Source organism: Phocoena phocoena, chromosome 17, assembly GCF_963924675.1.
Source record: "Phocoena phocoena chromosome 17, mPhoPho1.1, whole genome shotgun sequence".
Taxonomy (NCBI): Eukaryota; Metazoa; Chordata; class Mammalia; order Artiodactyla; family Phocoenidae; genus Phocoena; species Phocoena phocoena.
Window position 1 is genome coordinate 70,310,136 of NC_089235.1, and position 27,695 is coordinate 70,337,830.

Genomic DNA, 27,695 nt, shown 5'->3' on the forward strand with positions numbered 1-27,695 from the left:
AACCTCTAGCCTCTGGCAGACATTCTATTATACAGTCACTACTCAATAAACATTAGTTGAATTAATGAATGAATTAAAATTCAAGTAAAAAAGGCTTGTTCATCAAAGAAGAGCATATCTAAACGAAGGGCATCCTGTAAAAGCTGTAGCTTTAGGTCAAATGAAACAAACTGCAACTTTACAAAGTAGGGAGTGGGACTTCCCTGAGGTTCCAGTGGTTAAGACTCTGCGCTTCTACTGCAGGGGGCGCGGGTTCGATCCCTGGTGGAGGAGCTAAGATTCCCACATGCCGTGTGGTGCGGCCAAAACACAAAAAAAAAAAAAAAACAAAAAACACACAAAGTAGGGAGTAAGTTTATGGAATGTGTTGCCTACAAAGGAGTAATGCAAATATAAGCTCCACAAAGTTGAGAAACCCAATCAAGGGCAAGGTTAGCAGGCAAAGGTTTACTGCTAACACATCAAAGCTGGTCTAGACAGCACTGATACCTTCCCACAACACCCTTTATCACCACTGAACTAATCGTCATAGGTATTTCTCGTGTTCCTATGCATTACAGCAACGAGAGCCCAAATTCTTAAAATCTTGATCCTACAACACAACAGTCATCCTCAGAAAAATCGCTTTTTAATATATTTTGGCACGGAGGTTAAGGGCTACAGAGGTTCTCATCCACTACATATAAACATTCCGCCTCACCCTCCAGGAATCAGAGTGCCTCTGATTCCTCTCCCAGCCACCAAACTACAGCAAAAACGGCAAGGAACTTGGGCCTCAATGCCAGGTTAGGAGGTCTCAAGGTAGTGAAAGGATAAAATACGAAACTGTCATCATTCTTTTCCCCTCAGAGATTTCAGAGGAGGAGAAAGAGGGGGGAAAGCAGGAGACCTCCAATCTCAAGGAAATCTTCAAGGATTTGATATATAGGAATAAGCATTTCGTTATCTTTTTATGATTGAAATGGTCAAGAGGCTCTTAAAAATTGACCTTCCGGGACTTTCCTGGCAGTCCAGTGGTTAAGACTCTGGGCTTCAGGCTTCCCTGGTGGCGCAGTGGTTAAGAATCCGCCTGCCAATGCAGGGAACACGGGTTAGAGCCCTGGTCCAGGAAGATCCCACATGCCGAGGAGCAAATAAGCCCACGAGCCACAACTACTGAGCCCGTGTACCACAACTACTGAAGCCCACGTGCCTAGAGCCCGTGCTCCACAACAAGAGAAGCCACTGTAATGGGAAGCTCACGTACCACAACAAAGAGTAGCCCCACTCGCCTCAACTAGAGAAAGCCCACACGCAGCAACAAAGACCCCACGCAGCCAAACAAACAAAAAAAAGACTCTGTGCTTCCACTGCAGGGAGCATGGGTTCAATCCCCGGTTGGGGAGCTAAGATCCCACATGGCACACAGCACGGACAAAAAAATGAAAAAAGAAAAAAAACTGTCCTCTACTTTCCCTCATAATTTGAACTAAAAAGATAAAGTATTCTCTGAAGTGAGAATTTCTTTTTTTTTTTTTTTTTTTTGGTGGACTGAGGTTTCTTCTTAACATTAATAGTCGCCATGAGGAGTGGAAAGCTATCAGGCAGGATGGCTTAATATCCAATCATCAATGAGTAAGAGAATCTTAGACCAGGAAGGGACCATCTACGCTGGCCTTGGACTTTGAGCTTCCAGAACAGTGAGAAATAAACTTCTGTTGTTTATAAGCCACCTAGTTTATGACACTTTGTTAAAGAAGCCCAAACTAAGACATGCACTAAAATGGAAGACTCAAGCTTGACCATCTAACCTTAGTAAGAACTTATTCTACAACATCGATCTATGCCAAGTAGTCGTTTAGCCTCTACTTAAATGCTTTACTCCGCAAGACTACATCCAAAGAGCAAGTCATTCTGTTTTCAAATGACAAATTTTTAGACTCAAGTCAATTTTTAAAAACTTTTTAATAGCCAATAATAGCCAATAATCAAATGATACACACTTAATCTGACATGAATTCAACCCTCAAGAATCACACAAAATTTGTATTAAGCTGAAACTCACCCACTTGTTAATTTCTCCTCATTGGTCCCAGTTTCCACTGGCCTCTTGGAACCAAACTAACCAAACAATCCCTGTGTTGCTTGACAACTCATCAAACATTTGAAGTAGCTTAAAATATATTAAACTGAGGTAAAGGAAAGTTATGCATCAGACTATATACACACACACACACACACACGCTCACGTATGCAAAAAATTACAAGATAATCTCCTGTCTCATAATTATGAGGATTTAGCTTCTGAAAGAACTTTATTTAGAAGGGTTTATTTAGGAAATTAAGGACCTTCTTAAACATTACAGACTGAAGGAACTAAGAGCAATAGAATTCATTTTTCCCTGAGCAACTATAACCTAACTTTTATATCCAAAGCACCTTGCAGAGGTGCTAATTGAAAGTAATTACTAAATAAAAAGTAAAAGTCAATGAATGAGATCTTACTGTGTATCACATAATATGCTAAAGTATTACAGATACAGTATTATCTCATAAAATCCTCAACTATTTTATGTGGTTAGTTAGCACCATAGTCCTTATTTTATCTCTGAGCAACCTGAGGTCAGAAAGATTAAGTAACTTGCTCAAGGTCAACAATTAGTAAACAATGAAGGTGGAATTCTCACTGAGGAAATTTGGCTCCCAACATTTCTCTTAACCATATGGCCATACTGCTTCTTGGTCATAAATAAAAGTACACATAATTTATCCGAAAGGAGTTAAGAAATTTTTCAATTATTCCTGAAAGAAATTAATTCAGTACCAGCATTAAAATTTCTAAATTAGGAATAAAACTCTCACAGAAAAAAAATTTCAAGGAAAAAAAAATACGATGACTAGAAAAAGACAACAGATGCTAACTAAGAAATGTCCTTAAATATTTCTCTACCTTGTCAGATTGTTCTGTTTGAGCCTGGTACGCTAAAGGAATTTAAAAGGAATTAGGGACTTCCCTGGTGGCGCAGAGGTTAAGGGTCCGCCTGCCAATGCAGGGGACACGGATTCAAGCCCTGGTCCAGGAGGATCTCACATGCCACAGAGCAACTAAGCCCATGGGCCACAACTACTGAGCCTGCGCTCTAGAGCCCGCGAGCCACAACTACGGAAGCCCGCGCACCTGGAGCCCGTGCTCCACAACAAAAGAAGCCACTGCAGTGAGATGCCTGCACACCACGACGAAGAGTAGCCCCCGCTCGCTGCAACTAAAGAAAGCCCACGTGCAGCAACGAAGACCCAACGCAACCAAAAATAAATAAATTTATAAAAAAATTAAAAATAAAAGGAATTTAAACGTTTTCCTTGTTCTTGAACTTAAATTAAAATCTCTTACACATAACTTCTCCAGGCTCATCATAATCAAACAGAATACAAAAACAAAATATAAATTTTCTCTTCTTTGTAATCATATAAGTTTTAAGATACATACTTCAATAATTTTTCTACATTTTGTACATCTTTAAATCAGTATCTTAAAAGATAATATGATATCTCTCTTAAGAGATAATGCTAAAAAGACTCCAACAGGGGTCATTCATTACATTTTGATCTTTCAGAGGAGGTGGTAATTAAAACCACTTATATATGCTTTATTTATATCATTTTTAAAAATAGTACTTTACTTCAGTTAGAGAGTAGACAGATTCCCTCAGTAAATTTAACAAGCATACTCTATAATTATTTTCAAATACCATGGTCTGATACCTTTCACTAAATAATGTTATAAAAGCTGATTTACCCAAAAACAAACAAAAAAACCTGATTTACAAAAAACTGGAGGTAATCTACTGTTTCTCAGTATAGTGAAGCATATTCCTTTTAAATGAATTTTTGAAGCCATTAAGTAAGACCAAAATGCAGTATGTGTATATCATATAAACTTTTTTGAATTAAGTATGCTACCCAATAATTATAGCTTTTAAAGTTTCACATAGCATATACAAGGACAACACTTATATAAATCCAAGGTCAAATCACTTAACTACTTTGAATATTTTTACCATATGTCTAAAGTTGCTGGGAGGGAGAAAGGAGAAGAGAAAGGAAGGAAATGAAGGGAATGACAAGGGATAGAAAATCTGAGGCCAGAATATAAGGTTCACGAAATGACTTGAAATCATGTAGCTCAATTCTCTAAATTCATAAAAGAAGGGAAATGAGGACTAGAGAAACTTGGTGACTTGGGCAAAAGCAGCAAATTAGTTTTTTAAAAGTGGGGCTTATTCCAATGACGCTGACAGTGCAGCTTTTAAGAACATCTTTAGAATATGGCATCAGAGTCAGATCACACTGATAGAAAGAATCAAGGACCACAACCAAAAAAAAGGAAAAAAACCAAAACAAAACCAAAAAACCCAAACAGACACCACGAAAGTCAGACACCCCTTCCATGTCCTCTTCAAAACAAATATTAGAGCTATTTTTGTCATCAACCAAACTTCAATACACCTGCCATTCCCTTTATTAGTGGTCAGCTACAAGGTCCTGGACATTCAAATTTAGTGACACCATTCCAGGCTCTTCCTGGCTTAGGGTGGCATGTTCTCATGTATAGTTCATACTCCTGAAGTAAATGGAAGACACTTGGTGACTTCTTACAAGTCTTGATCTTTTTCTGTGCTTCCATAACACAAGCATCAGAGCACTTACTATTTGCATCCTTCCTATGACAATTATGACATTTCTCTTGTTAAACTTTTAGCATCTCAAACTGATATGTTACTTTCTACATGTTTATGTCATGTTCCCTGAACAAGAATGTGAGGTCTTTGAAGGCAAGCACTCTCCAGGGCTTCACACTTATCTTCTGTTCCCTTTTCTACAGAATATGCTGTTGTTTCTCTGATTATTGATTAGCAAACAGAAGTTTCTTCAAAGCTATTTCGGTTAGAATATTTCTTAAGGAATGGATGTATAACTCCTTTAAGATTAGTTATACAGAGCATAAAAAACTACACTTACTCAAATACGATGGAGAAAGAAAGGTCTGGCTGACTTTTCACTAATAGGAGTTCTTAATCTGAGGTTCAGAGAGAGAATTCAGTGATCTGCTGAATCTAGATGGGAAACTTCTTACTAACCTCTACGTGAGATTTAGCAATTCCTTCAATTAAGATTATAGGTAACAAGCCACAGTAGGATTAGAAATATCTATGAATTTGTCATTAATAAACATCACAGGTATTTTCACATTACATCACAATTACTGCAAACTCATCATTATTCAAAATTGCAGTACTTAGCAGAATTGTCATTAAAGCTTATTCTCTAATGTGAGAAGCATATATAATACTCTAACAAAAATTTGCATTTTTAATATTCGTTAACTACATTTCAATACTAACTGGTTTCCTTTTTAAATCTATGCATTTTACGTCATAAAATCATGGATTATTATTAGAATTCATGGAACAAAAAAATGGTTGAGAACTCCTGCACTGTGACACAGAGAGCAGCTGAGATGATTACAATTCCAAAGGACTACTATGATAACTGTCGCATCAGTTCTAATAAAATGACAGGCAAGTTTTGAAATATAAATATCTGTTTATATTTAGAAAGAACACAGAGACTTTAAGCTGATCATTTTCTCTTGAAGAACACAAAGTATGTCTATAGAAAAATTACATTTTCAAATACCTATTAACTTGTTATAATTAAAACAATTACAGGATTATAAATGGTTAGGTACTCAGGACCCTTTAACGGTAATTATTTTTTTGTTGTGGTTGTGTTCTTTACTTTCAAGACTTTACAAAAGGACCAAAAGCCATTATAGGTAGAAGTGTCTTTCCTTCTAGCTAGCTTTCAAATATATATATACATTTTATTTTTAACTACTACAATTATGGCTTAGACATTTTTTGATCAATTATACTGGTGACAGCTAAAATGACTTAAAAGGGAATTCAAAGAAAAACACATACCTCTCCTATTGAAAGGAAGCTGCAAAAAAAACTTCTAATTAATCTATATTACTTCCCATTCTAAGCCAGAAACTAAACAATATAGGGTATTTCCTACAGACATTTTTAGCAGTTCAGTATTATATACAGAACATTTTCCTTAAATTATATTTAGTCAATATAGTTTTTTATTTAAATCATAACTTTTCACTTGTATTTGAATAATCATTTCCCCGAAAGACATATTTACCTTCAGCCAGTGCTGGTGATTCCGTTCTTGTCCCTCTATCTGTTTAAAGAAAGAAAAAAGGAAGAAAGTCTAAAACATTATTATAATTTAAAACAAGTTTTAATTTTATGAAAACTAACTTTAACAACAAAGTTCATCAATGCTATCACATGCCACATGCATGAGCCATATATTTCTCCCCTTGGATTAACTCAACAACTATTTATGGAGGACTTACTAAGAGTGAGGCATTATCTTAAGCTCTGCGAAATACCAATAGGTGATACAACACCCTAGTTGTCACCCTCAAGATATTAAAAGACAAGCAGGTGTACCAAGAAAAGTACACAGTTCTCATCATAGCTTATGAAGCAGGAGATAACAAAAGAAAAAAAATTAGTAATTCTTCTTTATTCACATACCAAGAGAAAAAATTAGTAATTCCTCTTTATTCTTGTAAAATTATCAAAAGAGGCATATTTCTATATTCTTATCACAGTTTAAGTTGTTTCAATGTATTAAAAAATCAGTTTTATTACAGGCACTAAGATCCTTACATTCCATGACAATAACCTATTATAAGCCAGAGGCACATTGGCAAAACTCACCGAACCACAAAGTCCTCTCTAGGACTGGTTTTACTTTTTCAAAGCCTTATTAAACAATTTTAGGTGAAATGAAATTTTCAGAGTGAGTTTACTCTAACTTTGCAACTAAGAACAAAGCCAGATAACAAACTAGCTTAATTCACAGAGTGAGGAGATACATTTGACTAATGTAACTAATCACCTTTATGTGAAATTTTCTTCCCCTAATTATTTATCTTATATATAACCCAAGAGTCCTGGATTAACAAATACAACAAAAATTTCTATGTATAAAAGATTGGTAACATCTTGAGGGAACTGGGCACTGTCATCCAAGCAGGTAAGTGATCTGACACAGTCTTCCCAAGGCCAAAATGTGGCACTGTGTCTCTGACAGATTAAAAAAAAAAACAAAACAAGAGTCCAGGAACCAAAAGATGAAAAGCAGACTGGCAACCTTAGGCTCCACTGGGTTAAAAATTCTGATTCTGCAGGAGAAGGGGAGGCGCTTCAGTCAGGAGCTACAGGAAGAATTCCAAAGCAATAATCAAACGGGAGAGGAATGAGGGGACGTGGCAGCGTGGGGCGGCGGTGGTGGTGGTGGGGTCCTGTAGACTGACCCTAACAACCACGAGGACTTATGGCTGCTGCTACACAACAGGCACAGGAGAGAGGGTATCGCGAACCTAGGGGATTCGACTGAGGCTGCCATGCCCAGGGATAACTGGAAATGGGCAGCTACAGCAACTATGGCCCGACAAGGATAAAGTCACTACAGGCACTGATCCCTTGGGGAAAAAAATCTGGGTCACTCTACCAGGAGAATGGATCAGCCTGTTGAACTGCTGGCTGAAGGTGAGGAAAATCTAGAATAAGCAGTGGACTGAAATAATGAACGTTATTCCACTAACTCTCCTGCTATAAGTCTGATGTAGAGACTGTGGCCAGCCACCACCTTGAAAGCTTCGCAGTAAAGGGCAAGCATTCAGTGGAGGGTACAAGAGGGTGGGCTGTATGGGACACCTCTCACGCTCTGCCTCACATCTGCACGCCAGCTGAGGCACCTCCCCTTAGCTGCTTGCTGCACTGGTAGGGCTCACTTCCCGCTCAAAGGCTTTGCAATAAGATACCTAATGGAACTCTTCGGCCATCCTGAGTCATAATGAGCCTGGAAGCATGAAGGGGTTAATACCAACACGCTGGGCAACCCCTAACCGATGGGGGGATGAGGTCTGGTAGATAAATACCTTCTTCTTCCCACCAAAAGGCATATTCTTCATGTCTTCTGAGGGCTTCCTAAGGATCAAGCCCCAGCTGCTCACAGAAGTGACCAGGTCAATAATACACCCTTAGATTGACTTTCCTTCTCTGTATCACGTGCCCTAGTTCTCCAACTTCTATTTCTTGTTAATATTTCCCCAAATAAATCACCTGCCTAAAAAGTCCCTGTCTCAGGCTCTGCTTTGGGGGTGAAGCCAGGTCTAGACACTTGTCCTTCAGGATACCACACCTCCTTCCTTTCTGTCCCACCTCACTGGATGCTCCTTCATCTCCTTTGCTGAACTCCTCTTCTCTAAAATCCCTGAATGCTGACATGTCCCAGGGCTCAGTCCCAGGTTCTCCACTCTCTTTGTGACCTCATCCCATCTCAGACTTTCTGGATCATCTATATAGCTCAAATTTATTTATCCCATCCAGACATTTCTCTCCACCTCCGCACTCTCATAGCACTGCCTACTCAATATTTCCACTAGGATGTTTTAACAGAGACCTCAAACTTAACATGTTCAAAACTGAACTCCATCTCACTCCCCAAACCTGACCTACCTGCAGTCTCCCTCATCTCAGTTGATGGCACTTCTGTCCGTACAGCTGCTCAGGTAAAAACCTTGGATTCCTCTGCAGCTACTCTTTCTCATACATCCCATATTCAACTCAAACTCTCACTACCTAAAATCTTCATGGCTACTATTCTATCTCCTGTTTACTCAATGTTGAAGGTTCAGCGGCATTAACAGTATTAGATCTACTATTACTTCTGTATTCAAGCGCCTCTAGAACAGGCGTTGCAAAGTTAGATGCTGAGACCATGTTAGAAGCGCTAAGTGGGGCTTAATATCTACAGAGTGCCACAGCTATTAACATGCCAGACTGAAAATACAGGTGATCGATCCAATGCAAAGTACTCATATAAAACAATTTTTAGATGTTATAAAGTAATTAAATAAGTTTTGGAAACACTCAGTAGGCAAAAGAAACAGTCTGAGGGCTATATTTGGTTGATGAACCATCAGTTTACAACTTCTGCTCTAGAACTCTGTATTGTCTATAATTGACATAGTATTAATCCTTAACCTTTTACTTTCCTCCATCAGTTAGGAGATGAATGGGAGTTATTTATATTCAAAGCCTAACCGCTCTGGTTTTCCTCAAAAGCTCCTCTTGGATCAATGCTACTACAAATGGAATGAATAAACACGTTTTTGCTTTTTCTGCCAAAGGAAAATTTCCTTCCCTAAGACCCAATGCAGCCACCCAGAAATAAAACAAGTGGCCTGGCTGACCACTTGCATAAACCACAGGAGAAAAACCAGTGCCACTTACATAAAACCACGGGGAAAAAGTTCCATTGATTCTAATTTTTAATAAATCAAGAAATAATAAAACACTTGTAACTGTTTTCACCCTTAGAAATCAAATGTCAGGTCCTAAGTAATGAATATTAGATAATATGTAAATTAGATAATCCAAGCATCTAAAATCTTTAAACCTAGAGGTTCCTCAAGTGTTAAAATTTCTCTGCCTCCAGCAAAACATAAGAGTTATGACTTCAGAGCACTGTCAGCCACATTTACAGCTTTCCAATATTTTGAATGATGGTAAATAAATCTAACTGCATTAAATAAATGGTGTTGAAATAATCCCATGAAAAAATGAGATACAACCTTCTCAACCTAGATTGCATTCCTCCTTCACTTGGGTACATGATAAAATCTAATTGAATTCAATTTGTTTAAGCTCCCCTTATCATACACAAAGCAATTTAAAAAGCCATCTTGGAAACAAAAAAGAACACTTGAAATAAAGGGCCTATTGACCATGTTTGCAGATCAGACAATACTACAAAAGTGCATTATTACATAATTCCAACAAATATCTGATTAAGTTTTAAATTTGAGAACTTGAAAAGGTTATTCTATATCTAGTTGAGAAAAAAGAAACACGCAAATCTACAAAAAATTTTTTGAAAGACAGAAGAACAGGTGAGATGGACTCATCCTACTCATTAATAATTAAAACACTGTGGAACTGGTATAGATATATAGTGAGGGGAAGAGAACAGACATCAGAATAGGCCCAACTGTATATAAATGTAAAACAAAAAAACACCACCAAATATTTATCAGAAAGTCTATTTATGTATACAGCACCAAAATAGATACCCTACGAGATACTATGATGAAAAAGACTGTGCTCTCTAAAAATGTCTAGTCTTACCATAGCAATTTAAATGTTCAAGGTAAAAATGAGTAGCATGAGTTAACAGCTACATACAGTGCCGTGGCAATTACAAAATTCCAGCTAGGAAATCAGGTATTAGAAAAGATTTTATGAAGCTATGGAGCTCTGGTAGCTAAAGTAGATTCTGAAGAATGAATGGCATCTGGACAAGAAGGTAAAAAGTACAAAGAGAACATTCCATGTGAGGAATGTATAGAGTAGTCATCACAGGGCAATGAAGAAAAAAAATTTATTTAATAAGTTGTGCTGAAATAATTCCATGAAAAACTAAGATACAACCTTCTCAGCCTACATATTCTAGATAGAGAAGAGTTTAATTTCTTAAAGCTAAATCTCAAAAAATAGAAAATAATACCTTACTTATCTTTAGACGAATAACTTGAAGCACTATAAGAAATTTAAAACGGAGAGAATCATATAAAAATTTAACATAAAGGAAATCTACAATGTTTTGATAGTTCATATAAATATGCACAAAATCACATCAAGAGAGGAAAAGATTACCATGGTAATTTGTATGAGAAAGCAAAACAGTAAACACATATATGAAAAAATGTATATTCCCTAATAATAAAAAGGAAATATAAGCAAAGTGGTTTATAACACTGATTCTGGAATGAGATAAACCTGGGTTGAGTTTCCACTTATTTAAATAATTAGGTTATCTGTAAAATGTTATCTGAGCATCAGTTTCATTTATCTGTAAAATAGCAAAAATAATCTTAAAGATTGTGTGAAGATTAATGGAAATGACAGTTTTGCTGAACATAATCACTATTTTTCTCATTTAATATTAAAATTACAACAATATATACATATCTATTTTGATATTCTATCTCGAGTACACTATACTTAAAAGTATCCATGTCTAAGACACAGCAGAAAAATACATGAATACAAATCTCAGGCTTCTATGTCATCCTACACCACAATTACTACCACAAAGCTGGTTTCATTAGAAGAAAGTGTGAAGGTTACATTAAGGGCCCCACTCGGTGCTATACCAAGAACTACATTTTCTATATTGATAAATTATCAAGGTATATATAATATATACGATCAATCTTGATATTATGTAATAATTAATACCTTATTTAGCTATATAATCCTTTGATACTACATAACTTAAATACATCTTAAATTGGCACTATCAGTAAATTCGTAAACTCTATTGTAAACTCATGCTCCCAAAGGTATAAATTATAGACATTTCTCATGAGTCTAAAGAAGTTGTATTATCTCCAGGAAGAAGTAAATTTACAAGTAACAGTTGAATAGACAGCTGCAGGTCTTCAGAACATGACTTTATTTTTGTAGGTTCTAAAAATTTCTTATAATTTTCATTTTCCCTTTTACTATAAGAGCAACACATGCTCACTAAACAAAATACAGAGGGAAAATAGAAAGAAAAAATATCACTACCTGTAATCCCAAAACCAAAGCTAACTACCTGTAACAATTCATTTCATTCCCTTCTAATGCTTCTTCTATGCATATCTGTACACAATCGAACACCATTTTCTTTGTATGTGTCCTGTTTTTTATCATTCATATCATAAGCACCGTTTTCACATCATTAAAAATTCTTCCCAAATCATTACACCCCATCCTATCATATGGGTATATCACATTTTTTTCAAACACTTTCCTACTACTGTACAGGCTATATCCAGGGCCTCCAAAAGCACATAAAGACTTTGTGCAGATTAGCAAAGTTATCCCATTCTCAAATTATGAACTGGTATTTTATTGTACAACTTGAACAACTACACAAGGTAGCTGTGCCAGGGTTGGGGTTCAAGAACCCCAGCAAGCAACAGATCTGGCTGTGCATACATGTATCCCTGCCCATGAGTCATGCTCTTGCGTACTCACAAAAATAACCCCTGGACATCAAGGCACAAATATGCCTAAGCCAGTGCCAGACACGCCTGCCCCAAATTTCTCAGAAGAGACTACGACATTAGTTCCTGTCAGAGGGGGTGGTAGAGGTAGGGAGGTGGGAGTTTGAGAATCATCCCCTAAAAGGGCAGGTAAGTGAAAAAATAATCTCAGGGGATGCCTGGAACTGAATCCAGACAAGACACTGTTGTACACACCAGTGTGGCCATGAGTATGAGCACTCCTGAGTCCAGACACGCCACAGGTGCTGCTGTGCATCTACACACCAGGCAACCGCTGCTCCAAAGTGTGGCCAGAAGGCCTTGATCCCTAAACCCACCCATGACCTCAGAAGTGACATTTCTGTGTTGTGCCTGATATACACATGTGGCCCCTTTGTGCAGAGAACAATGTGAATAATTATCCTGGCTATGACCAACACAAATCTTTGTTGAAATAAGTTTAAATTAAGATACGTAGAGGTCTTGATACCTAATGCCAAATTGCTTTACAAAGGTGTGTTCCAATCTATACTGTCATCAGAACCATGCATCCTGGACAGGAGCTTCATTGTTTAAAAAGTGTGCCTGTGGGGCTTCTCTGGTGGCGCAGTGGTTGAGAGTCTGCCTGCCGATGCAGGGGACATGGGTTTGTGCCCCGGTCTGGGAAGATCCCACATGCCGCAGAGTGGCTGGGCCCGTGAGCCATGGCCGCGGAGCCTGTGCATCCGGAGCCTGTGCTCCGCAATGGGAGAGGCCGCAACAGTGAGAGGCCCGTGTACCGCAAAAAAAAAAAAAAAAGTGTGCCTGTATGTGTGCTTGTACACATACACATACAATATGGTGCCTTCTCCCACACTGCTTTTATTGAACTACTAATATAGTAGTTTTTCCTCCGCATTTGTAAAACTAACCCTTTCTCATTTTTCTATCAAGGCCTTACTTATTTTTAAGAGGATCACTGTCAAGTTTGAACTTCCTAGATCAGACACTCAATATAAATGTATATGATGAAGTTAGATATGGTCTTTAAATATTATCTTTCTGTCTACTAGGCTGCCACTTCATACGTACTTACGGGGTTTGAGACCGGTGTTACTATGCTGAGCACTTGGCATGATTTATTTCATTGAAGGCTAACAATCTAATGAGATTAAAATTATTACCCTCTTTTCCTTGATGAGGCTTTAAAGGGTGAAGTAGCTTACCCAGAGTCACGAGAGAGGGAGGGGTGAAGGTAGAGAAGAAGGAAAGGGAAAGAGCGGGAGGAAGGCAGGGAATAGGTGAGAGAACTATTTTTCAGGAAAATGTTAAAGCAGTAACAGTTACAAAATTCCTTTCTGTAAATGTGACTTTCTGTAAAATAAATACTACTTCCCTACTAACTTCCTCTGTAAAATTACAATGATTCCTTAAAAAACAACCCACAGCAGCATAACTGGAAACCCTGAGGTAGGGGCTTCATAAAAATGATCACCAGGCTTTGGGAACATTATGCAGAACCTTCTTACTTCTGGATCTCCTGGCTACCGTCATCGCCTTGCCCTGATTACTGGACTTTCTACAATGGGATTTCTCTAATACCTAAATTCAGGTATGTTTTGGAACATACAGCAACAAACATACTGTAAGATGCATTTGTGGACAACAGGCGCTGCAACCATCCCAACCTAAAGATTCCACAGGCTTAAGATATATTCTGTAAAACAAATACATACCCTATTTTGCAGTCCCATAAACTCAAATTCTGTAAAACAAATGCTTGTTTCAAAGAAAATAGTTTTCAGTGTTGTTCATGTAATCTACTCCATATATTCAAAATCCCTTATAAAATTTACACATAGGATTTAATTTTAAAGGAATGGTAAATAAGAAGAGAGGTAATAACAGGAAAAATTTACAATTCTATATGTAATGAAAATATCATTTTCCCTACGGTCAATTTTAGAAAAGATCAAATAAATACCTGCTTGTTTAATTATACTTCCTCCTAAGAACATAATGCCCCAAAAGCATCCTAAGTCACTGTATTAGCACTGAAATGACTATCTTTTCCAGCTTCTTGCCCTGTTTCATCACCTCCACCCCTCCCATCACTGCCACTCTCTCCACTCCTAGTCCTACTCTGAATTAAAAAGTTTAAAAAAACAAACTATGACTAAATTTGGTTCATCTCAGAAATGCAAAGTCGGGTCAGAAAACCTAGAACTGATTTTTACCACATTAACAGATTAAAGGAAAAATACTCACATATGATCAGGTAAAGATGCAGAAAGAGCTTTTGATGAGAGCTATACTTACTTGTAATTAAAAAAAAAAACTTAGCAAAATAAGAATAGAAAGGATAAAAGGTATCTACCTCTACCAAAAGCCTATAACAAATTAAATCATTCTTAATGAAGAACTGTTAGAAACGTTCCCTTTAAAATCGAAGTGAGACAAACATGTCTGCTATTACTACTTCTATTCAGCACCATACTGCAGGTTCAAGCCAACTTTAAAAGTCAAGAGAAAGAGATTAAGGGTCAAAAAAAATTTAAGGAAAAATCAATTCATTGAGTTTGGCAAGGTAACTGAATATTATTATCAATATGAAAATCTCAAATGCATTTCTATTTTCCAGTAAAAAGCTCAAAAGAGGGGCTTCCCTGGTGGCGCAGTGGTTGAGAGTCTGCCTGCCGATACAGGGAACACGGGTTTGTGCCCTGGTCCGGGAGGATCCCACATGCCGCGGAGCGGCTGGGCCCGTGAGCCATGGCCGCTGAGCCTGCGCGTCCGGAGCCTGTGCTCCGCAACGGGAGAGGCCACGGCGGTGAGAGGCCCGCATACCACAAAAAAAAAAAAAAAGCTCAAAAGAGAATTTTCCCCACAGACACAATTTACAATAGCAAAAAGAAATACAGTAACTAGGAATAAATCTAACAAAAGTTCTGCAATATATGCATGGAAAAAAATCATAAAACTTTATAAAAAGCCATAAATAAATGTAAAGACATCATGTTCGTAAGAAGACTCAATACTGTAAGAAATGTCAATTCTCTCTAAAATTCATGTAAATATTAAATGCATTTCCAACCAAAATCCCCAAAGTATTCTTTTATAAAATTTTATAAGCTGATTCTAAACTTTACGTGAAAAAGCAAAAACCTAAAGAACAGTCAAAACGCTCAAGGAATCAAACAAGACAACTTGCCCAATCAGATATCAACATGTAAAATAAAACAGGGGCTGCCCTGGTGGCGCAGTGGTTAAGAATCTGCCTGCCAATGCAGGGGACACAGGTTTGAGCCCTGGTCCGGGAAGATCCCACATGTCTCGGAGCAACTAAGCCCGTGTGCCACAACTACTGAGCCTGCGTTCTAGAGCCCATGAGCCACAACTACTGAAGCCCGCGCGCCTAGAGCCCATGCTGCGCAACAAGAGAAGCCACTGCAATGAGAAGTCCGCGCACCACAATGAAAAGTAGCTCCCGCTCGCCGCAACTAGAGGAAGCCTGCGTGCATCAACGAAGACCCAACACAGCCAAAAAATAATTAATTAAAAATAAATAAGTAAAATAAAATAAAACAATACTAATTAAGACAGAATGGTATTAACATAAAGACAAACTGGCAAATGAAAAGCAGCACACAGTCCAAAAGCAGAATGCATAGTACAGGAACAAATACAGACTTTTATGAAGAGAAATTAAATGTTAAGGGGCTGCACTGCAGATCACTGGGGAAAAGAGACTGTTGCATAAATGGAGCTGGGGTAATTGATTATTCACATAAAAAATAAAATAAAATCCCTATCCTATACCATACATAAACCAATTCTCACGGGATTAAAGACTTTAACTTGAAAGGCAAAACTCAAACTTTTATAAGAAAATACAGGAACGGTTCTTTACAATCCCAAGGTAGGGAAGGGGTGTTTAATTTAAATGAAATATAAAAAGCATTAACCATAAATGAAAAGACTGATAAAATTGATTATATTAGTATCAAAAACCTGTTTATCAAGACACTTTAAAGAAACTGAATATATAAACCACTAAACTACAGAAAGATACTGACAATGTATATAACAGAGAAAGGATTAGTATCTAGTACACAAAGAACTGCTAAACTCATAACAAGACAAAGAAATCACTGGAAAAAAGGCCCACAGTCATGAAGAGGCATTTCAATAAAAAGAAGCACAAAAGGCAAATCCTCAGCCTTGACATTTACCAGCTAAAACAGTATGAAATACCATTTTACACCCATTAGATTAGTAAAAATTAAGAACTCTAACAATAGTAAGTGCTGGCAGAAATGGGCATCAATAGGTACTTAGACACCCAGTATGTGGGATTATAAATTGCTACAATCACTTTAGGAAACATTTGGCATTATCTTGTTAAAGTGAACACCACATACCCTACAATCTAACAGCTCTACTCTCAGGTATATACCTAGAGAAACTCTTGCATATAGATGCCAGGAGAAATGTACAAGTATGCTCAAAGCAGCATTCACTGTTACAGAGGGGAAAAAAAAAATAACAAAACACTGGAAACAATCTAAACTTTCATTGATAGGAGAATAAATAAATTGTAGCTTTTTCACACAATGATAATGTATAGAGCAGCCCAAAGGAGCTACAGCCACCTAGAAAGATAAGGATGATTTCAGAAACAATGATGAATTCATTAAAAGTCTCAAGAAGACTACATAACAATTTTCACATAGCTCAAGAAACAGCAAAACTGAAATACATATTATTTAGAGATGCAGACATTTATGGGTTTTTTTAATCTATAAAAGTGATAAACACAAAATTCAGGAGAGTATTTTCCTCCAGGGGAGGCAGGGAAATTGTATAGGGAAGCAACAAAGTAGGTTCCTAGATCTTAATTAGTGGTGAGGTTCATGGACTTTCACTTTATGCTTATTAATGATTTATAACTTACATATCTTTCATATATGAAGTGCTGAAGCACATTACAGAACGGTTCGGTAAAATGAGTCAGTGAATTCTTAATCTGCATGTCATGCTTATGGTGACAGCAATCAAGCACGTTTTCTCCTATCACTGTTAAAGAAACTGATAAATCTACACACAAAGCACAAAGGTGAATGGTACAATTTAGTACCTTGACTTTCAGGAATCTGCTCCAGTTTCAAAACAGCAGAAGTTTTTGAGAGAAGCCTTGCCTCTTTCTAAGGTGTTTACAGTAAAAGCCCTCTTTTCTCCATCAGGATAATCAGAATCAGAAGTTGTTCAATTCAGCAAAATTCTTGATTGAGATAGATAGATGTAATATATATGGCATATTCATTAGCTAATCCTTTTATGAAGACCAAAACACATTCTTTGACTACGGATCACTTCTAGAGTACTGAATGGGATTTCCTGCATAGCCTACTGAGATTTTTCAAGCTCTCTGTGGTGAAGGACAGCTGTTTTGTTTTTAAATTTTCCATCCATCGTGGTCCAAAGAGAAAAAACCCAGAATACTAATATACTAGGAAAAAAACCCTAGAATACTAAAAAAAAAAAAAAAAAAAAGTAGCTTTTAAAAGACTTGCAAAATTCAAATCCCAATTCTTTGCAGACTGGCAACAGTTTATAAACTAGTGCTGGTTCACAAAATGTAACATAAAGCATGAACTCTGGAGCCAGACTGTCAGGATAAGCTCCAGACAAATTACTCTCTCTCTGTTCATCTGCAGAAGGGATAACAAACAGTAATACCTACTTCATTGGATTATTGTGAGGAGTAAATGAATATACGCTTAGCACTTTAAAATATGATTTATTGTATAAACGATACCCATAAATATATTTTTTTTAAAACATCAGGCCGTCTTTTTAAAATGTAATGAGAAATGAAAATACTGAAAATACAGAATGCTTTATATTTCTAGTTTTATAATTTTCTCCAATCTTTTACATCATTATTAGTGACCAATCACAACACTTCTCTCAAAGCCAGTCAATGACTGGTCACTGAACATCTGCTATCCAGGTCATACACAGACTGCAAAGCATATGGTTGTGTTTCCTCCTTGTCTCCCAGTGACAAACCCATGTGACATTTTACAAAAAGGGATAACCAAACAAGAGAACTTGCCAACAAAGATAAAGCTACAGTAAAGGAACAAAAGTGCTAACACTGGAAGTCAAATTCTAATGGAACATAAGTGGGGCTATAGAAGAAACAGCTGACTGCGAAGAACGTTGACACTGCTGCCATTAGGGAGACCAATACGCAGTCGGAGGAAGAACTTCGTGGAGGCAAACTTATCAATATAAGTGAGAAAAGTGGGTATGATGAAAAGGATGAAGATGTCTCAGAGGAAGTGACACCGACAAAAAAATTCTTATGAAAGGAACTCACAGATGTGTTTCATGACATTGAGAAGGCAATGGATGTTGGAAGCCGATCCAGACTTAGAAAAAAGTATGACAATTTGGCCAAGCCATAAAAATGATACTCCATATTGTAAGCTATACAACGGGGTGGGGGGCGGGGGGGAGGGAAGCATGTGATTTCTCAGTAAGTATTATAGATCTAACCTATGTAAAAATACATAAATATTAATAGGTCTAACCTACATTAACAAAAGGAAAATGGTCTCTTTTGGAAGCAAAGAATACAAAGTCCGTCCATTCATGTCCCTCTCTACAACTGTGGCAGTCCACAGGGTACCTCTGAAAAGTACACTTCACAGTAACAGAAAGAGACAAGTCCATGGCTGGAAAATCCAAAGTCCCAAGGCTAAGTCCACTTCTTAATTTGCTCTAGCCATTTTTCCTACTGCTGGAAATACACAACCTAAGTGTTTGGCAGCAATATACCAAAAGTGCCAAATATTGAGATAATGCTCTACAAAAGTATATATTTAAGTGCAACATGTTCTCAAACTTCTGGGTCTGAACTGCAGTATCACAAATTTCAAAATACAGATGGTTATATTTTGAGTCATCTATGCAGTCTTTTTAAAAAAGCCTTATTCCATACACTAGAATGAAAAAAACCAATCTATGCAAAATAAAACTAGGAACCACTGATAAAATCAAATGTATGCATGCCACTCAAAGTTTCTTAATCCTTAATATAACATTAAAAATTAAGGGAAGTAACTTGTAAAATCTGGTTGTATTGAAAGGTAATTTGTGTTGCTTACAAATAACATAAGCCAGTGTACCATTTAGTCTGAGCTACTGCAGCAAGATACCAACCAAGCCAGCATTACAGACCTGATCCATATTGGGCCTGTGAGCTTCAGAGAGAAGCTCTGTGCCTGGGTTGTCACACACTGCTCTCCTAATTCCAGAGAGTTCTATGACCCAAACAAATATTTAATCACCTTCCTGACAAAAATATGGATCCATATGTAATACAATTTGACAGAAAGAAAGCATTAGCTTTTAAACTTTAAGCAAGAATCTTAAGTCTCCCAAAGCTTCAATTTCTTCATCTGTAGAAAGGAAGATAATACCTATTCATAAGATTGAGAGACTCAGAAATAACGTACGAGGGGCACTTATTCCACTGTCTGGCTCTTTTTCCAGGTCTTAACCTGTCACATTAGGCCAACAGCATTCCCTCTGCATAGGTGCCGTTACTACCATTCTTGTAGTTTTCAAGGCCCAAAGAGTTTATGCAGCACCAGAGGGTGACAGAGTTTCTGTTTGTTGATTCAACAAGCAGTACTAAAATCTTTATCTTATCTCCAGCTGTGCTTGAGATACAAAGAAATAAGCCAATCTTTATCCTGAAAGAGGTTTATGACTTCCTGTGGAAATGATACTTGCATATGTAAAAAGTAACAATTCCTTAACAATTCTGTCCATACTAGATCACTGTTACAGACTACAATTATAATAGAAATTTAGATAAAATTTAGTGTGAGAAGGTATATTCCAAGATACTTAAGAATCTTTTCATGGGGCTTCCCTGGTGGCACAGTGGTTAAGAATCCGCCTGCCAATGCAGGGGACATAGGTTCGAGCCCTGGTGTGGAAGATCCCACATGCCACAGAACAACAAAGCCCGTGCACCACAACTACTGAGCCTGTGCTCTAGAGCCCGCAAGCCACAACTACTGAAGCCTGCGCAGCTAGAGCACGTGCTCCACAACAAGAGAAGCCACTGCAATGAGAAGCCCACGCACCGCAATACAGAGTAGCCCCCACTCGCCACAACTAAGGAAAGCCCACATGTAGCAACAAAGACTCAATGCAGCGAAAATTAAATAAATACATAAATAATTTTTTTTTTTAAAGAATCTTTTCATGGACCCCACAACACATCAGTTCATTCAACAAAATGTTTGGCTCTTTCCCAGGACTGAAAGCCTGTTCATTGTCATTGTATCCCCTGCACTAAGCACAATGCCTGACACGTTGTAGTCTCCAATGCGTGTATCCTGGATGAGCGGATGAGTGAATTAAGCAAACAATATGAAAAATGATTTAAGGATACCAGAATAAATGTGACTTGTTTAGAGTTATGGCCCCATAAGACTGGCCATTCTGCTAAAAGGATTTGTTTGGGAAAATGAGAGATAAGGAGAGATCAGTAAAAAAGTAATGGATTAGGGGACTTCCCTGGTGGTCCAGTGGTTAAGAATCCGCCTTCCAAAGCAGGGGACTCGAGTTTGATCCCTGGTCAGTGAACTAAGATCCCAATGCCGCGAGGCAACTAAGCCCATGCCCTCTAGAGCCTGCACACCACAACGAAGACCCCGAGTGCCACAACTAAGACCCGATGCAGCCAAATAAATAAATACTTTTTTAAAGTAATGGGTTAACTGGGGCTTCCCTGGTGGCGCAGTGGTTGACAGTCCGCCTGCTGATGCAGGGGACACAGGTTCGTGACCCTGTCCGGGAGGATCCCACATGCCGCGGAGCGGCTGGGCCCGTGAGCCATGGCCACTGAGCCTGTGTGTCTGGAGCCTGTGCTCCACAGCGGAAGAGGCCACAGCGGTGAGAGGCCTGCATACCGCAAAAAAAAAAAAAAAAAAAAAGTAATGGGTTAACTGATAAAATTTAGAAAGATGTGTTATTTCCCCTATTTAAATTTAAATTAATAAACAGACTTTAAATAAATTACTCTAAGGTGTGCACCATGGTTTTATAGATAATGGTTTTTCCAGGCTAACAAAATAATTCAATTGCAACAAGCATAGATAACCACTTTGAAGAGATACTGTATGTCTGATTTGTAGTGTTACTGCACAATTATCTGAGTAGTCATCAAATAGTAGATTTTTCAAAACTATTAAAAAATACCTTGTCACTTTTTTAAAAATGTGCTAAACTGTTTCCTAATGGCAATTCAACAAAGATTAGTAGAGGACTTCCAACACCAGATGTCACATGCAAGGCAGAGTATAAAATGCTGAGTAATAATATAAGACCTGCCCCCCAGAAGCTCACAGTCTATGAGAAGACACATAAACAAATTATTGCAATACAGTGTAATACAATGCTATACCAGAGTTCTGTGGATAAAATGCTTTGGGAAAACAAATGAAGGAGTAATTGAATTCTGCCTAGAGGACAGTGTCAGAGAAAGCTAGAGAAGTGATGGCCCTTGAATTTGCCTTGTATGTTTAAAAGCACCACCACCACTAACAACTTCCATAAACATTTTTCATATGCTTTAAATTAAGTAGAACATTTTTTTAAGTATTTATATGAGCATATCCAGTAACCAGGAAAAAAAGGATATTCTCTCCTCCTAAAAGGGGCATTTTAAATGCTATCCGTCTGGTTGCTAACAAGGGGCACATAATAGGTTAACGCTAAAGTCCTTAAGAAAAAGCTTTGTTAAACTGAGACTGAGGCAACATCTAGAATTCCAGAGAACATGGAACTTCCCTGGCAGTCCAGTGGTTAAGACTTCACCTGCCAGTGCAGGGCGTGTGGGTTCGATAGGGAAGCTGAGACCCCACATGCCTCGGGGCCAAAAAAATCAAAACATAAAACAGAAGCATTATTGTAACAAATTCAACAGAGACTTTAAAAATGATCCACATCGAAAAAAATCTTAAAAAAAAAAAGAAAGAATTCCACAGAACAACAGGTAAGATTTTTCAGTCCCACTAAACAACAAAAACCACGCCAATTTTTTCAACAATTACTAGCCCATTTGCTATGCATGTTTAAATCTTAATCTGTTTGTCTTTTTTTTATTTCTAGTTATTGGAGAGTTTAGATAATTCTAGATATTGACTACTCAAGCCTGAACTTATATACCAACTAAGGGGGAAACATGTTCAAGAGAGGACATGTACTCATCATGGTAATCATTTCACAATATATGGAAATCAAACCATCATGCTGTGTGCCTTAAACTTATGCAGTGATGTTATGTCAATCACTCCTCAATAAAACTGGAATAAACAAATAGGAAAAAAACACATACTATTCTAAAAATTATTCTTTAATGACCAAAGTGTGTGTGTGTGTGTGTGTGTGTGTTGTGTGTGTGCGCGCACGTGTGTGTGTTAAAGCTTTATCTTTAAAACACTGTCCAAAAAAGCTACACATCCTGGGATAAAATCAATTTTTTTCTGTGTCTATCTTCTCCTCTTTAAAAACAAACTTACATATCCTACAAGCTTTTTTCTTAAGAATGAAAGTAGCCACATGGTATCTAATGGGTTCAACAGATAACAAAACATCAACAAAACAACTACAAAAACATCACATCTATAGGTATTAATTTTAAGTGTATTCTTTAATGGCTTGTATTTCGACTTTAGAGGTCTTTCTGACTTTAGAGTGTATTACAGAGATATTACAAGTTGGAAAATAATCAGTATTTCCAGATTTTTGGCATACTTTGTATATTACCTAATGCTGCTCTTATGTAATATGAAGGGACATGTACACATACCATTTTGTGCTACATGCTCAAAATAGTGTATGAGTGTTATTCTTAAACATTAGTATATATAATATTTATATAGTATATAGAATATAAGGCAAATCAATAAATTAAAACTTCTCCAACCTATGTAGAGAAAAAACTAATATTGTGCTATCTTTATTTTACAGATTTAGTTCACATGATTTAACAGATGAACATCCACAAACCAAAGGAATGTATCACTGCAATACTTCAACTGTTGTTATGAATACCTTCATATCATCAGTAATTTTTACCTATATAGAAAAATGAACAAGATATGATTTTAAAATAAATCACGTAATTTAAAAATAAATCTAAAATTTTAAATGTGCCTTTTCAAGGGAAAGATCTGGCAGGCACCGCCTCAAATATGGGATCGAACTTAGTATCATCAAGAAACGTGACAGACATTGCACGCCTCCTGATGTGATACAATGGGACATCCTCAATAATATCCTATGTAAAATACCTGTCAAATATGTTTAGCCTGAATCTATTTACAAGGAGACATAAAACAGACAAATCCAAATTATGGAACAACTTCTAAGACAACCTGCCTGGATTGGAAGGAGCAGGTATGAGGTTACCAAAAAAAAGCAGGTGTTCCATTTCGGCCATGTTAAATGCGCCAGGTCAAGGGCCTCCAAATGAAACATACATCGAGGGTGGATGGAGTACAAGAGTAGAGGTCATGGAAGGTCAGCCCACAAATACTGCACCTCCACCCCTAGGACTTCTTATTTTGAGAAAATGATCCAAAGACCAGGGATTCTTGAGAAATCATTCACAGTGGCAGCAACAAAAGACCAGTGCCAGTGTCCTAACCAGACTATATATAACCTGGACTGTGTTTTCCTGATGCTTGCCCTCCCCTTTGGTTACTGCTCAGTTTCTGGAGCCTGAATTCCTAGTCTCTGCACCAATTTTGTGAGCTTACTTGCCAGCCTCCCAATAAATTCCTTTTCTATCCAAATTACCCTGTCAATTTCTGCAAGTTGCAACCAAAGATGTTTGAATTAATTATAAAGAATATTCTGGGCTCAAATACAAAGCTAATTATAATTTCCTTCCTGATTTAAAGCCATTCCTACAAATAAGCAAAACTTAACTATGTTACAAATGTAACTCAGGTGCAGAGTATGAAAATACTATGAAATTAAAGATGACATAAATCAGCTTTTTGAGGCATTTAAGAGGTGACTGTATCACTAAAACTAAAACTTGAAGTTCCAAAGTATAAAATTTGAACATTAAAAAAGTATAAGAGAACATCCAGAAGCGATGACGAAATACCAAGATCATTTTAAACTGTATCAATCAAATAAAAAACTAAAAAAGCTTTCCAGAAAAATTAAACACTGAAGCATGTTTTGAGAAAATAACACTAGAATGATACCGGTTTTTACAAAGTGTTCTCTCTGGGGTAGGATGCCTTCTTTTTTCTTTATAAATTGCTCCAAGAACAGTAATGAAAAGATTCTCCACCTGGGTCTACCTTTTCTTTAGACCCCTATTTCACATGCTTCCTCACTAAAAACCAACACATAAGTAAAACTACTTTTCATTGTTTCTGCAAACCTTTCACAATTCAAGTCAAAAGTGAATTTTTAGCTATTCTAAAAGCTAACACTTCTTACATCCTTGATAGTAGTATCCTGTAGTCCTATAAATCCCCTAATCCGTTTTGTATTTTAAAGAAATACATTTAGAGGAAGTAAAACACATGTTAAGAACCTTTAGAACTATAGGAAACATCTGCTTCAATGAGGAAAGAGGGCTATTGGTACTGGTGAATACCTACTGTGTGCCACACATTTTGCTGTAGACCATAACCTCTCTGTAAAACACTAGAAAGCAGGTGATGTTACCCTTTTTATAAAAAGAAAATGAGGAAAATTAACCTCAAAAATTGGTTTACTTACCTCATGTCAGTGCTAACAAGGGGTGACTCAAGCACAGATCTGCCTGGTCCCGAAGCTGATGTCATTTTATCCAGAACAAAATGCCTCAATGGGCACATTCCTCTCGTAAAAATTTGTTTTCATTGATATTTTTCTTATTAGAAAAACAATAGTAACCATTACCCTGAACAAGCAGAACCTGTGGGATGTAACCATGAAGCAACTTTTTGTTCACTGCTGTCCTTTAAAGTTATTCTTTGGTGACAGTTAATGTCCCTGAACTTTTATTTCGGCAAGCCTGACTTTGGTCATTTTCAAATTATAAAAACTATCTGAGTTTACAAATTGATAGATCCAGTTTAGTACAACTGTCAAAATTTTTCATTCAAGGTTACAGCTTCTCCCCTATGCCAGCTCTGCCTAAGGCAGGCTAGCAGCTTAGGCATTATTAGAGGACTGTGCTTTACCCCTCTCCGTTCCACCTTAGTAACCCAGGGTGGGCAATTAAGCGTCACTGCAGGACATGGGCACCCTCTTAGCTCAAAAACGCATAAAGCCGATCTGTCAGGAACTGCTTTCAGGGTTCTGGGAAGCTCTCACCCACCCCAGCCCTTTGAGATCTCTCATTGAAATTCCCTTGATGGAGAACAATGCATCTCCTCTGGGAATCCAGCTGTTTATTCCTCCCCACTCCGCCCCATACCACCCTGCTCCTATGGGCTTCCTCTCACTAGTGGCCCTCATAAGGTCCACAGGAAACACGTACCCCTTGCCCCAAAGAACACTAACCCACAAAGGGTCTTCATTTTCCTGAGCTGCAGAGCAGACAACGTCTCCTTCGCCCAGGCATGGGTGAGACAGACATCAACCCACTGTGTCCCCCAAAACTGAACCAATCTCAGAGTAAGCTGTCCAAGTCACTGCCTGTGCTTGGGGGCGGGGCACCAGACTAGGAGGGATATTAGAAGAAACTCCTAGCATACCAACAACTCAGGTCAAAAACTCTTCTTATTTCCAACTTCTGAATCTTTTTATACCAACAGATGGGGTAGGTGTTAGAAGTCACAAGATCCATTTTCTGGCTCTTTCTTTTGCAAGACCTGAATGGCTTTCCTACAACTCATCTCAGAATTGTGCATCTACTGACTGAGGGCTAAACTCAGAATAAGAGCTCCATTTTAACATCTTATTACATAATATACTTAACACTTTTTCTAAAACTTCCACCAAAAGTGGAAAGAAAAATCCATAATCCCACCAGAGTTAGCCACTGCTAACTGCTTTCCATTCTGTAGAGCCCATTTGTCATCTGAAAATTTCCTATTTCAAGTTTTAACTTTTAAAATCGTGAACGAAAACACCTCATTTATATAATTTCATTGAGCAATCCATTTTTCCACACAATCTAAGCATGCCATTTTCAAACACCAAATTTCCACTGAACCAATGTGCAGGTGGCTTTCTGAAACTTGTCTCTCTCTGTCACTCCCCAAAGTCAAAATCCCCACTGCCAGAAATTAAACTTCAATCTTTTTAAATTAAGCATAATCTGTATGGTCTCCTATACCTGCTACACCTCTAAATGTGGTTTTAAACCATGTATTCATCATATAAAATCATTCTGCAAGAAAAATGTGAATGTCAGAGAAGTTTCTGATCATGTAATTTGACCTACACTCACATGAGTCTGGTCACAGCTCCACAATGGCTACTCAAAGTATCTCAGGATCCAGCTTCATCAAGGCAAGGAGGTTGAATTCACAAAGTACAAAAGAGCAAATATGCTATTCCTTCATAACATGGTAAAAACCAAGCTTGCAGCAGGGATCAGTCCCCATCTGACTGCAAATAAAACTATTACTACCCATACATATATATTTATTGGCTCCACACTCATTGTCACAACTGCCAAAAAGTTTATCTAATACTCAAGAGGAGATTTATGGGAACTTTAAACGTTTGGGTTTTAAAAAATTGTTCATTTATAATAATTATGAATAATTAAATGGATGAATTATTCATTTAATTATTCATAAAATTTCACTTATTTTTGGCTACGTTGGGCCTTTGTTGCTGTGTGCAGGCTTTCTCTAGTTGCGGCGAGCGGGGGCTACTCTTCGTTGTGGTGCTCGGGCTTCTCATTGCAGTGGCTTCTCTTGTTGCGGAGCACGGGCTCTAGGAGCGCGGGCTTCATTAGTTGTGGCACACGGGCTCAGTAGTTGTGGCTCTCGGGCTCTAGAGCACAGGCTCAGTAGCTGTGGCGCACGGGCTTAGTTGCTCTGTGGCATGTGGGATCTTTCCGGACCAGGCTCAAACCCGTGTCCCCTGCACTGGCAGGCGGATTCTTAACCACTGCACTACCAAGGAAGTCCCAAAACTTTAAATGTTTAAAACTGGATTTGGGGATTAGTTTTGTTAAAGTTTCACATATAATCTGCCATCCATTCACGGAGCACACATTTAAAATTTTGTTTTAAAGCCATGTTTCAGCAGATGAAGTGAAAAATAAATTCCATTTAACATGCTACCAAGAAAACAGCACTCATAGTTCTCAGTCCAAAGAATCTTCACTCTTCTCACAAGTCTGTGTCAGTAAAAACTCACAGAATTACAAAAGCGCCCGAAGAAAGAAAAACAATCAGTTCTCTCTTAAAGCTGACAACAGATGCATTCACTCAAAAAGTACACAAGAACAAGGAGCGTGGGCAAATACTGACGTGTCTTTATGTATAACTGTGGA

General features: G+C 37.7%; 1 protein-coding gene across 2 annotated transcripts in view; it reads right to left on the reverse strand.

Moving 5' to 3' along the window:
- CYRIB (CYFIP related Rac1 interactor B) overlaps positions 1-27,695 on the reverse strand; it is a 153,912-nt gene that overhangs the window by 47,241 nt on the left and 78,976 nt on the right. For both annotated transcript variants that reach the window (XM_065895008.1, XM_065895009.1), the window contains one exon: positions 6,193-6,231. The gene's annotated coding sequence lies outside the window, so the exon portion shown is untranslated. The remainder of the gene's footprint in view (positions 1-6,192; positions 6,232-27,695) is intronic.